The 8,793-nt window shown below is 52.6% G+C and overlaps 1 long non-coding RNA gene and 1 other non-coding gene across 2 annotated transcripts; both read right to left on the bottom strand.

The window, feature by feature from the left end:
* Positions 1-812: 812 nt before the first annotated feature.
* Positions 813-6,962, bottom strand: LOC119877840. Its single transcript, XR_005383422.1, has 2 exons — positions 2,099-6,962; positions 813-1,090 (listed from the first exon to the last, which is right to left on the bottom strand). It is a non-coding gene; the product is annotated as an uncharacterized LOC119877840 (long non-coding RNA).
* MIR8789 (microRNA mir-8789) lies at positions 1,759-1,903 on the bottom strand. The gene has a single exon (NR_128729.1). It is a non-coding gene; the product is annotated as a microRNA mir-8789 (primary transcript).
* Positions 6,963-8,793: the final 1,831 nt, after the last annotated feature.

Raw genomic sequence — 8,793 nt, 5'->3', positions numbered from 1 at the left:
GTTGGGTAAGCTCTTTATATATTTTGGGTGCTAACCTTTTTCAGATGTCATTTGCAAATATCTTCTCCCATCCAGGAGGCTGGGTTTTAGTTTTGTCGATTGTTTCCTTTGCTATGCAGAAGCTTTTTATTTTGACGTTGTCCCAACAGTTTATTGTACTTCTGTTTCCTTTGCATCAGGGGACCTAACTAGAAAAATGTTGCTAGGGCCAATATCAGAGAAGTTACTGCCTATGCTCCCTTCTACGATTTTTATTGTTTCAGGTCTCATATTTAGGTCTTTAATCCATTTTGAATTTCTGGTCTTGGACATTTTGAGGGGTGACGAACCGTTTCCTCTGAGCTCTGCTGATCCAGAAACTCTACTCTAAAGATTAAGGGGGAGCAGACTTAGGGAGTGGGTAAGACATGCATTTTTCCAAACAGGAGAGAGTCCACCTTTGGATGAGTCATCACTCAGATAATCTTTACTAATAATCTCCTTTTATGTGTCCTGCATGTTGAAGAAGAAAGAAAGAAAGAAAGAAAGAAAGAAAGAAAGAAAGAAAGAAAGAAAGAAAGAAGAAAAGAAAAGAAAGAAAAGAAAAGAAAAGAAAAAAAAGAAAAGAAAAGAAAAGAAAAAAAAGAAAAGAAAAGAAGAAGAAAGAAGAAAGAAGAGATATTGCTCTGTGGTGGACTTTCAGAGTGCCATGAACTCTTGATCTTAGGTTCATGGATGAGTTTTTTTGCACCTGAGATGTACAACATTCCCTGCCAGCTCTTGACAAGGGGTCAATAGAGTAATAGAATTAATAATAGCCGCCATCACAGGGGTGCCAGGCACTATGGTAAGAGCTTTATGTGCATTATCTCACAGCTCCTGTTCTCAAGGAGCTTGAATCCAGTGGAGAAGGCAAAATATTTACAGCGTCTGCTGCCTCCCAAGTGAGAAATGCAGGCAGCCACCCTCGGAGGGGCAGAGAAGGCATCTCCAGTTCTGTTCTTTCCCATCAGAGCGAGAGGGCTGAAGTATCCTGGAGGGCTGGCTTGCATCGCTTGGAGCCTGTTGATTTGTGATTCCGTATGGCATTATTATCCTTGGAATGTCCATCCTAAGAAAACAAGAGCAAGTCCTTCCTGCTCCAAACACCCAGCAGATTGTCTTTGCTCCCCCCAAATATTTATTCATAATGGTAATAATGATGATGTTGATGAAAAAACTAAATAAAAGTCAAATGAAAGAGAACAAAGACTCTCTTCCAGGCCTTTTTCTTTGTGTGGTATGCATTTTCTACTCCTATGTCTTTTGTGTCTACCTACATCTTGATAACTCCTGGATTATAATCTCTAGCTCCGACATTCTCTCCCAAGACCTTCCCAGGAAGATCCAGACTTATATTCTTAACTGTCTGCTGTTGAATCAACTCCTCCCAGAGTGGCTGCAACACAATGTATCCTAAATTTAATTCCTAGCCAGTGTCTCTCCCTGTATGGTTATCACTGTTAATGGTATTAACATCCTGCCTGCGTCCAGGACGTCCAGCCCCTGAAGACTCCACCACTCACATCCAATTGGTCACCCATTCCTGCTGATTCTAATTCAGAAATCTTTTCTTAAAAAAAAAAAAAAAAAGATTTTTATTTATTTATTTTAGGGAGAGAGTGTGTAGGTGTTTTTGTACACATACACACACTCTTGTGAGCCGGGGGCACGGGGCTGAGGGAGCGGGAGAGGAACCCTAGCAGACTTCCCACTGAGTGTGGAGCCCGACACAGGGCTCGATCCCACAACCCAGAGATCACACCCCGAACTGAAATGGAGAGTCGTTCGCTTAGCTGCCTGAGCCACCCAGGCACCTGAGCTCGGGAACGTTTCTTGAATCCAAACCAGGTCTTCATGCTTTCTGCCGCTGCCCTGGGTCTAGAACCCTCGGCCCACATCTGGACTGTTCCGGTAGCCACCTTCAACGGGGCTATCTCCAATGTAGGTCCCACCCGGCAGCCACGGGCATCTTTCTCAAGTGTATATAGGATCGCCCTTTCATGGCTTGCCGTTGCCTTTCTTACCTGAAAACCAGGTTCAACAGGTTTGGGGGGTCCTTAGGTACCTAAAGACTTACCCGTGGGACTCCAGGCAATCCGTCCCCTCCTTACCCCAAGCAATTCCACTTGTAAATGTTTTATACGTTTAGGATCTTCACAGAATCTCTTCTGAGGACGGGAGCTGCTGCCCCTCAAAAAAGTCCTTAGAAAATAAATGGTCCTGGGGATCCCTGGGTGGCGCAGTGGTTTGGCGACTGCCTTTGGCCCAGGGCGCGATCCTGGAGACCCGGGATCGAATCCCACGTCGGGCTCCCGGTGCATGGAGCCTGCTTCTCCCTCTGCCTGTGTCTCTGCCTCTCTCTCTCTCTCTCTCTCTGTGTGACTATCATAAAAAAAAAAAAAAAAAAAAACGGTCTTGATGGATGAGCGGGGACAAGCCAGGCTGTGGGCAAACAGCACCAACGTCTCCGTCCAGTCGGGAGCAAGCTGAACGGACCTACGACGACGAGAGCTGACATCAATGAAAACGACACTGTTTTCCTTCCAGAAGGCCGTGAGCCCGGCTGCACAGCCCAGGGCCGGACCCCCTCCCGAGCAGGCCGCTCAGGGCAGAGCAGGTGAGGGTGCCTCCCCCGGAATCCACCCCGGCTGCGAACCCCCTGCCCGGCCAGGCTCATCCCTCCTTGGGGTGCTGGGAGTCGGGGGACCACGTGCCTTTTGCCTTGAGCCCTCTCCGTGTGCGGGGCCTGTGCTCATCTCCTCAACCGTGACAAAGCCAAGTTTTGTGTCAAGCAGGACACCAGGATTTCCGAGGAGCCTGAGGTAAAAGCAAGGACCTGGGTACTTCTCAACTGGAGGAGAAAGTCCAGATGCCTCATGGAGCCTGGTCTCGCCCGTGGCCTCTCCTCAGTGTTACCTTCCATTCTTCGACGTGCATCTACACGCGGGTTTCATCCAGTCTTTTTTTTCTTATTTGAAAGAGAACTTCTCATTACTTTTCTGCACAGAAGATTCAACCAGCGTCCGCTCAGCCCAGTTTGGAGGCCAGTTCTTTAGCCTTTGTCTTTTCCAGCTTGGCCGTGTGAGCCACCCCGGTGAGGGTGGACATCGTATCTGTCGTGCTTGGTGCCGACGGCTTCATCAGCTTAGCCAGAGCTCCTCCGTCTTCCGAGTTAACCTGTGTGAGGGCGACAGAGGGGCAGGTCTTCACGGGGACCAGGCGCCCCTTCCCGGCGCTCCCCTTGCTAACGCGATGGGGACCCCATCCCACCACGCAGGACAGACAGGAGGACACCAGCTCGATGGGATCCACGTCACGTGCAATCACTACCAGCTGAACCTTCTAGCGACAGTTGGATCCCAGCCTGGAGGACGGCAGCCTCTGAGTGGAGCAATGTCTTTGCCCACAACTTTCTTCTCAGCCCAGGCCAACGACCTCTGCTTCTTCCTCGCCTCGTCTGCAGTCGGGCCCGGCTGAGGCAGCTGAGTGGCCGTTGGCGGTGCACGGCCCGGGTGGACTCACGGGAGACGCTTGTGGACGCGTCTGGAGACCAGCCCTCTGGCGCCGCAGCTCCCGTCGTGAGGCCAGTTGGCGAGGCAGGCAAGGCCCTCTTGGGCCGCAGTCCTGTCCCAGGCCAAGACTCTCGGGCCTTTTCTCCAACAGGGGACTGGCCGCCTTCTCGGCCTCCTGCTTGTTCATGGCGTCAGGGCCGGGCCGCCTCCTGTCCCTCGGCCTTCCCTCCTCTCGGCGTCTGCACGGCTGGGGCTGGCGTCTGCACGGCTGGGGCTGGGGAGACGGCGGCTCCATCCAGGCCGATCCGCTCAGTTTCCCTAAACACAGAGCGAGTGTTGGCCCCTCCGACCTCCCTTACTTGCAAGGTCTCTCCTCGGCGCCGCAGCCCTCCCACCCCATCCCCATCCCCAGGGTGTCTTGGGCCCCCCTTCGGGGAAGGCTCCCGAGCGACCTCCGCCTGGGGTGGCTCCCCCTTCACCCCGCCGCCCCCCCTTCGGCCTCAGCACATGACCCGGAGGGGATTTCCTTTGGGGCCCGAACTGGGAATCGTCCTCTTGCCCCACGTCAGCTGGCGGCTGGGGGAGTCTTCAGGAGTTTCATTTCCCTCCTGGGGAACGAGCTCATTTCCCTCCCTAGGTTTTAGGAACCCAAAGTCAAAGACCGAAAGACGAGAGGCCACGGCCCGCTGGGCCCGCTCAGGCCTCGGCCGCCCCTGGACAAGCTCAGGGGTCAATGCAAGGACACAGGGCAGGGAGGGGCCGGCCCGTGCGCTCCTCGGGGGGCCGGCTCACCCCCCTCCCGGGACCAGGAAGCCGCGGCCTCCCTCAGCTGCTACTCCGGTGTCCGGCTCAGTGTGGACGCCGCCCCTTCCTTTCTGGAAACACTGACACGAGCGACATCTGATCAAAGATTCCGTGTGGGGCAAAGACGACAAGATTCTGGACAAGATCCCCGGGGGGCTCAACGGTTTGGCACCTGCCTTGGGCCCGGGGCATGACCTCGGGTCCCTGCGTGGAGCCTGCCTCTCCCTCGGCCTCTCCTTCGGCCTCTCCCCGTGTCTTTCATGAACGGACAGGTGAAATCTTTAAAAAAATAAAAAGATTCTGCCGAAGTGTCCTGCCAGTGCCGGCGGGGAGCACTGGGGCGATGACGGGACGGACCATGCACACAAGGGCACGCGCGGTTCAGGCCAGAACCGGGAGAATTGGGGCGCCCGGGGGCTCAGCGGTGGGGCGTCTGCCTCGGGCCAGGCCGTGAGCCCGGTCAGTCCCTGCAGGGGGCCTGCCTCTCCCTCGGCCTGCGCCTCTGCCTCTCTCCCTGGGTCTCTCATGAATTAAAAAAGAACTGGGGGGATCCTGGAAAGACAGGAGTGAGGTGCTGGGAGAGTCACACGAGAGGCACCCACGACCAGGGGGTGACCCTGAGGGAAGCTGTGGAAGAGGCAGGGTCCGAGCTCCGTCCTTCCAAGACGGGACTGCGCTGGGGCCACAGACTGAAGAAGAGACGAGGAAGATGATGCTCGGATGAAGCCGCGGCCAGGAGAGGCCAGAGGGGCGGTGGCGTCACCTCTGTGTCCCCACAGGACCCCGATCTCGCTCCTGTTCCTGTTCCGGCTCTGCACTCCCGGCGGGGACCTGGCCGCAGGGCCTCGGCCCAGCCTCACTGCTGTGCGCCCAGTGAGGCCCGTCCCAGCACCCCGGGGGACCCGCATGCAATATTGTATTCGTTTCAGGGGTACAACGTCCGGTTCAACGTGTGTATACGTTAAGAAGTGACCACTGTGAGGGCCGCCTAGACCCTGGCTCAATTGGTTAAGCGCCTGCCTTCAGCTCGGGTCATGATCTCAGGGTCCTGAGCTGAAGGAAACCCAGGTGGGACCCCAAGTCCGGCTCCTGGCTCCAGGCTCAGTGGGGAGTCTGCCTCTCCCTCTCCCCCTGCCTCTCCCGCTGCTCCCACTGCCCTGCTCCTGCTCCCTCCTTCTCTCCTTCCTCTCACCCCCAAGAGGAAAAAAAGTGGTCACGGTGATAGGCCCAGGCCCAGCTAGCGTCTGTCTTCGCACAGGTTGTGGATATTGTTACCGACATTCCCTACGCTGTATACGACATCTCCTTGGTTAGTTTATCTTAAACCTGGAAGTTTGTGCCCTTTAATGTTACCCATCTCCCCCAACCCCTTCCTCTGGCAACCGCTAGGCTGTTTTCTGTCTGTTTGTTTTGTTTTTTTAGCAACAACAATTTCTTAAATGAATGAAGGTTAAAGTGTCCTTTGCTCTGGAGTAGTTGGAGAGGTTGAAGTTTTGAGAACGACCACTCGTGGGTCATTGAGGAATCCTTTTTTCATAATTGATGAATACAAATCTGAGTCCTTACCAGGGGCTCAAGGCCTCGCATGATCTGGTCCCACTGGGGAAGGCGATGGAAAAAAGACATGACCACAGACTGGTCTGCGAGCTGGACCTAGGGACCCCGGGCTCCTTGCCGCCGCCGCTGTCCTGGGCACGTGGGTTCCTCTTGCCTTTCCGCCCCCAGAGGCTGCCCTGGGGACTCGGCCTTGAGTGGCTCCACGATGTTGAAAACCCCTGCAGGGCATGTGAGGCTGGGGAGGTCCCCTTCATGGGCTTTTAAGATTGGAGCAGGCCCAGGGATCTACTCATCCTGCTGCCGCCCAAGACGAGCCTTGTACGTGGGGTCCCGGTGCTATTATTAAAACCGCCCCCACCAAGCCTGCCTCTGCCCGGGGAGTTTGTCTCTCAGCAACTCTGTCAAGTCGGCACTGATGGTCTCAACTTACAAAACAGAAAATCGGGCTCGGGTTGATCACGTGTTTTGTCTGAGACCACACAGTCAAAAGTGTGGGTACCAAGTTGTTTTTAGTAACAGTGGTTTAAAAAAAAATTCTGTTATAAAAGAATTACATAGATCCTGGAAAGGCTAAAACCAGAGGCACCACAGAGACAACTCCCTATTAACATTACGGGAAGCTGCATTCCAAGCTTTTTCTATGCATAAGGAATATCTTTTAATATAAACTTAAGATCAGATTCCATGTGCTCTTTTTCAAATTTACATAAATAATTTATAACAATCTGCTGGAGATGTTTTCCTATGTCCTTAAGTTTTCACGGATTTGCTTTTGATTAGCTCCGTAGTACTGTGTCACAAGGATGTCTAGAATTAATTATCCAGTCCTCTTTTGTGTGGCATTATAGGACAGGGCCAAAATGACTGTATCCTGAAAGTATTTCCAAAATCATAGTTTTTCATGATTTACAAAGGTAACACGGTGCACGTGCTGACTCCTTCTTTCAATGGGGTCTAGGACCACACTCCCAAATCAACACATTTTTTTTAAATTTTTTTTTAATTTATTTATGATAGTCACACACAGAGAGAGAGAGAGAGAGGCAGAGACACAGGCAGAGGGAGAAGCAGGCTCCATGCACCGGGAGCCTGACGTGGGATTTGATCCCGGGTCTCCAGGATCGCGCCCTGGGCCAAAGGCAGGCGCCAAACCGCTGCGCCACCCAGGGATCCCCTCAACACATTTTTTTGGCAACAAACATAAATAAATATTCATACTAAGTGGATAAATGATAAAGTGAACAAAATAGGCTTTTGTCAGTTCAGGTCAGGTTTTGCAACCAAGTAAGTTGGTGCCAAACTCGCCAAAAAAAAACCAAAAAACCAAAAAAACAACAAAAAAAAAACCCACCACCTTTGGTTTTTCAGAGCTTTTTAGATTTCAGAATGGTGGACACCCATCAGGATTTGAAGTCTGGCTTGTTCCATGGCCTGGCGGTGTTTCCCAGCAGCTCCGGCTAGAAGGAAAGAACGGCAGCAGAGGGAAGGCCTCGAGCAGGAGCACGAAGCCAGGCTCCGGGGAGCTGAGAATCCCCAACCCCAAGTGGCGGTGGGATGCCCTCCTCACTGGGAGGGCTGCAGGCCTGGAGGTCAGCTGCAGAACACAGCAGGGCCCTGGAAGTGAGGGAGTGCATGGGGGGAAGGAAGTGCTGGTTAGGGAAGCCAAAGGGGCCTTGGCAGTGGGGCAAAGTGCAGGAGCCCCCAAATTCACTTCACACACACACACGCACACGCACACACCCCCAGAAGTTCCACACGTCAAAAAGCAAACTGCCACGGGGGGGCCCCTGCCAGGCCTCCTGAGGCCCTGGGAAAAAGGAAAGAAGGGCAGGAGCCTCAAAGAAGCGGCTGGTGTGGGAGGAGAAGGCAACCTGTTGACTTCAGAGAGGGGCAGAGCAGTAGGCCCCATCTCCTCCCTGTTCCTGTGTCAAGTGTGGTTTTCTGTCAAGTGGTAGCAGGTTCAGCCACAGTCGAGGGAGGGAGTGGGGAGAGGCCCCCAGAGAGCGAGAGGCCCAGGGGTGGGCGCCCTGCAGCTGGAAGGTGATTTGCTACAGCTGCTCTCAGCTGGGGAACAGAATGAATGGTGGGGACTGGGGCTTTGGGTTGTGCAAGGCATGCTGGGAAGTGTGGGTTTTAATTGGCAGTTGGGCAGTTTAGCCACAGGCTGGGGGCAGGGTGGGGTCTGCAAAGGAGGGGAAGCCGGTGAGCCGGAAACAGAGAGGATCTTTTTTTTTTCACACCAGCACACCAGGGGATGATTGATATATCAGAACCAATTATTATTAGCCTAACACTGAGCGCCAAGGCCGACCCCAGGCCTGTCTCCACCCTGAAGGACAGGGTGAGATCATATAATTGTCTTTCTCTGATTGACTTATCTCACTTAGCTGATAACCTCTAGTTCCATCCACATCGTTGCAAATGGCAAGATTTCAGTTTTGATAGCTGAGTCCAACTATCAACATCTTTTTTTTTTTTTAAGATCTTTATTTATTTATTTGAGAGAGAGAAAGTACAGAGGGAAAGTGAGACGGAGAAGCAAGCTCCCCACCGAGCAGGGAGCCCAATGTGGGGCTCCACCCCAGGACCCTGAGTCCATGACCTGAGCTGAAGGCAGACGCCTAACCGGGTGAGCCACCCAGGCGCCCCAGCCACTGTCAACATCTTAATCCTCAGAACATTATACATTATACTAAGTGACAGAGTGACATAGTATTTGACCATACTATCTTGAAAGCGTACAGAATTTCTCTTCGTAACTCTGGAGTATTTTGAGTATATATATTCAGCTTTCCAAAGTAAAAATATTTCCCTACTATAGACCCCTCCCTTTAAAATCTATTTAAATATTTTTAGATGTTATATTTTGAAGATTATGAAGTTATAGATTTCTTATTTA

Source organism: Canis lupus, chromosome 33 (genome assembly GCF_011100685.1).
Source record: "Canis lupus familiaris isolate Mischka breed German Shepherd chromosome 33, alternate assembly UU_Cfam_GSD_1.0, whole genome shotgun sequence".
Classification (NCBI taxonomy): Eukaryota; Metazoa; Chordata; class Mammalia; order Carnivora; family Canidae; genus Canis; species Canis lupus.
This window is presented reverse-complemented; position numbering and strand designations above follow the sequence as displayed.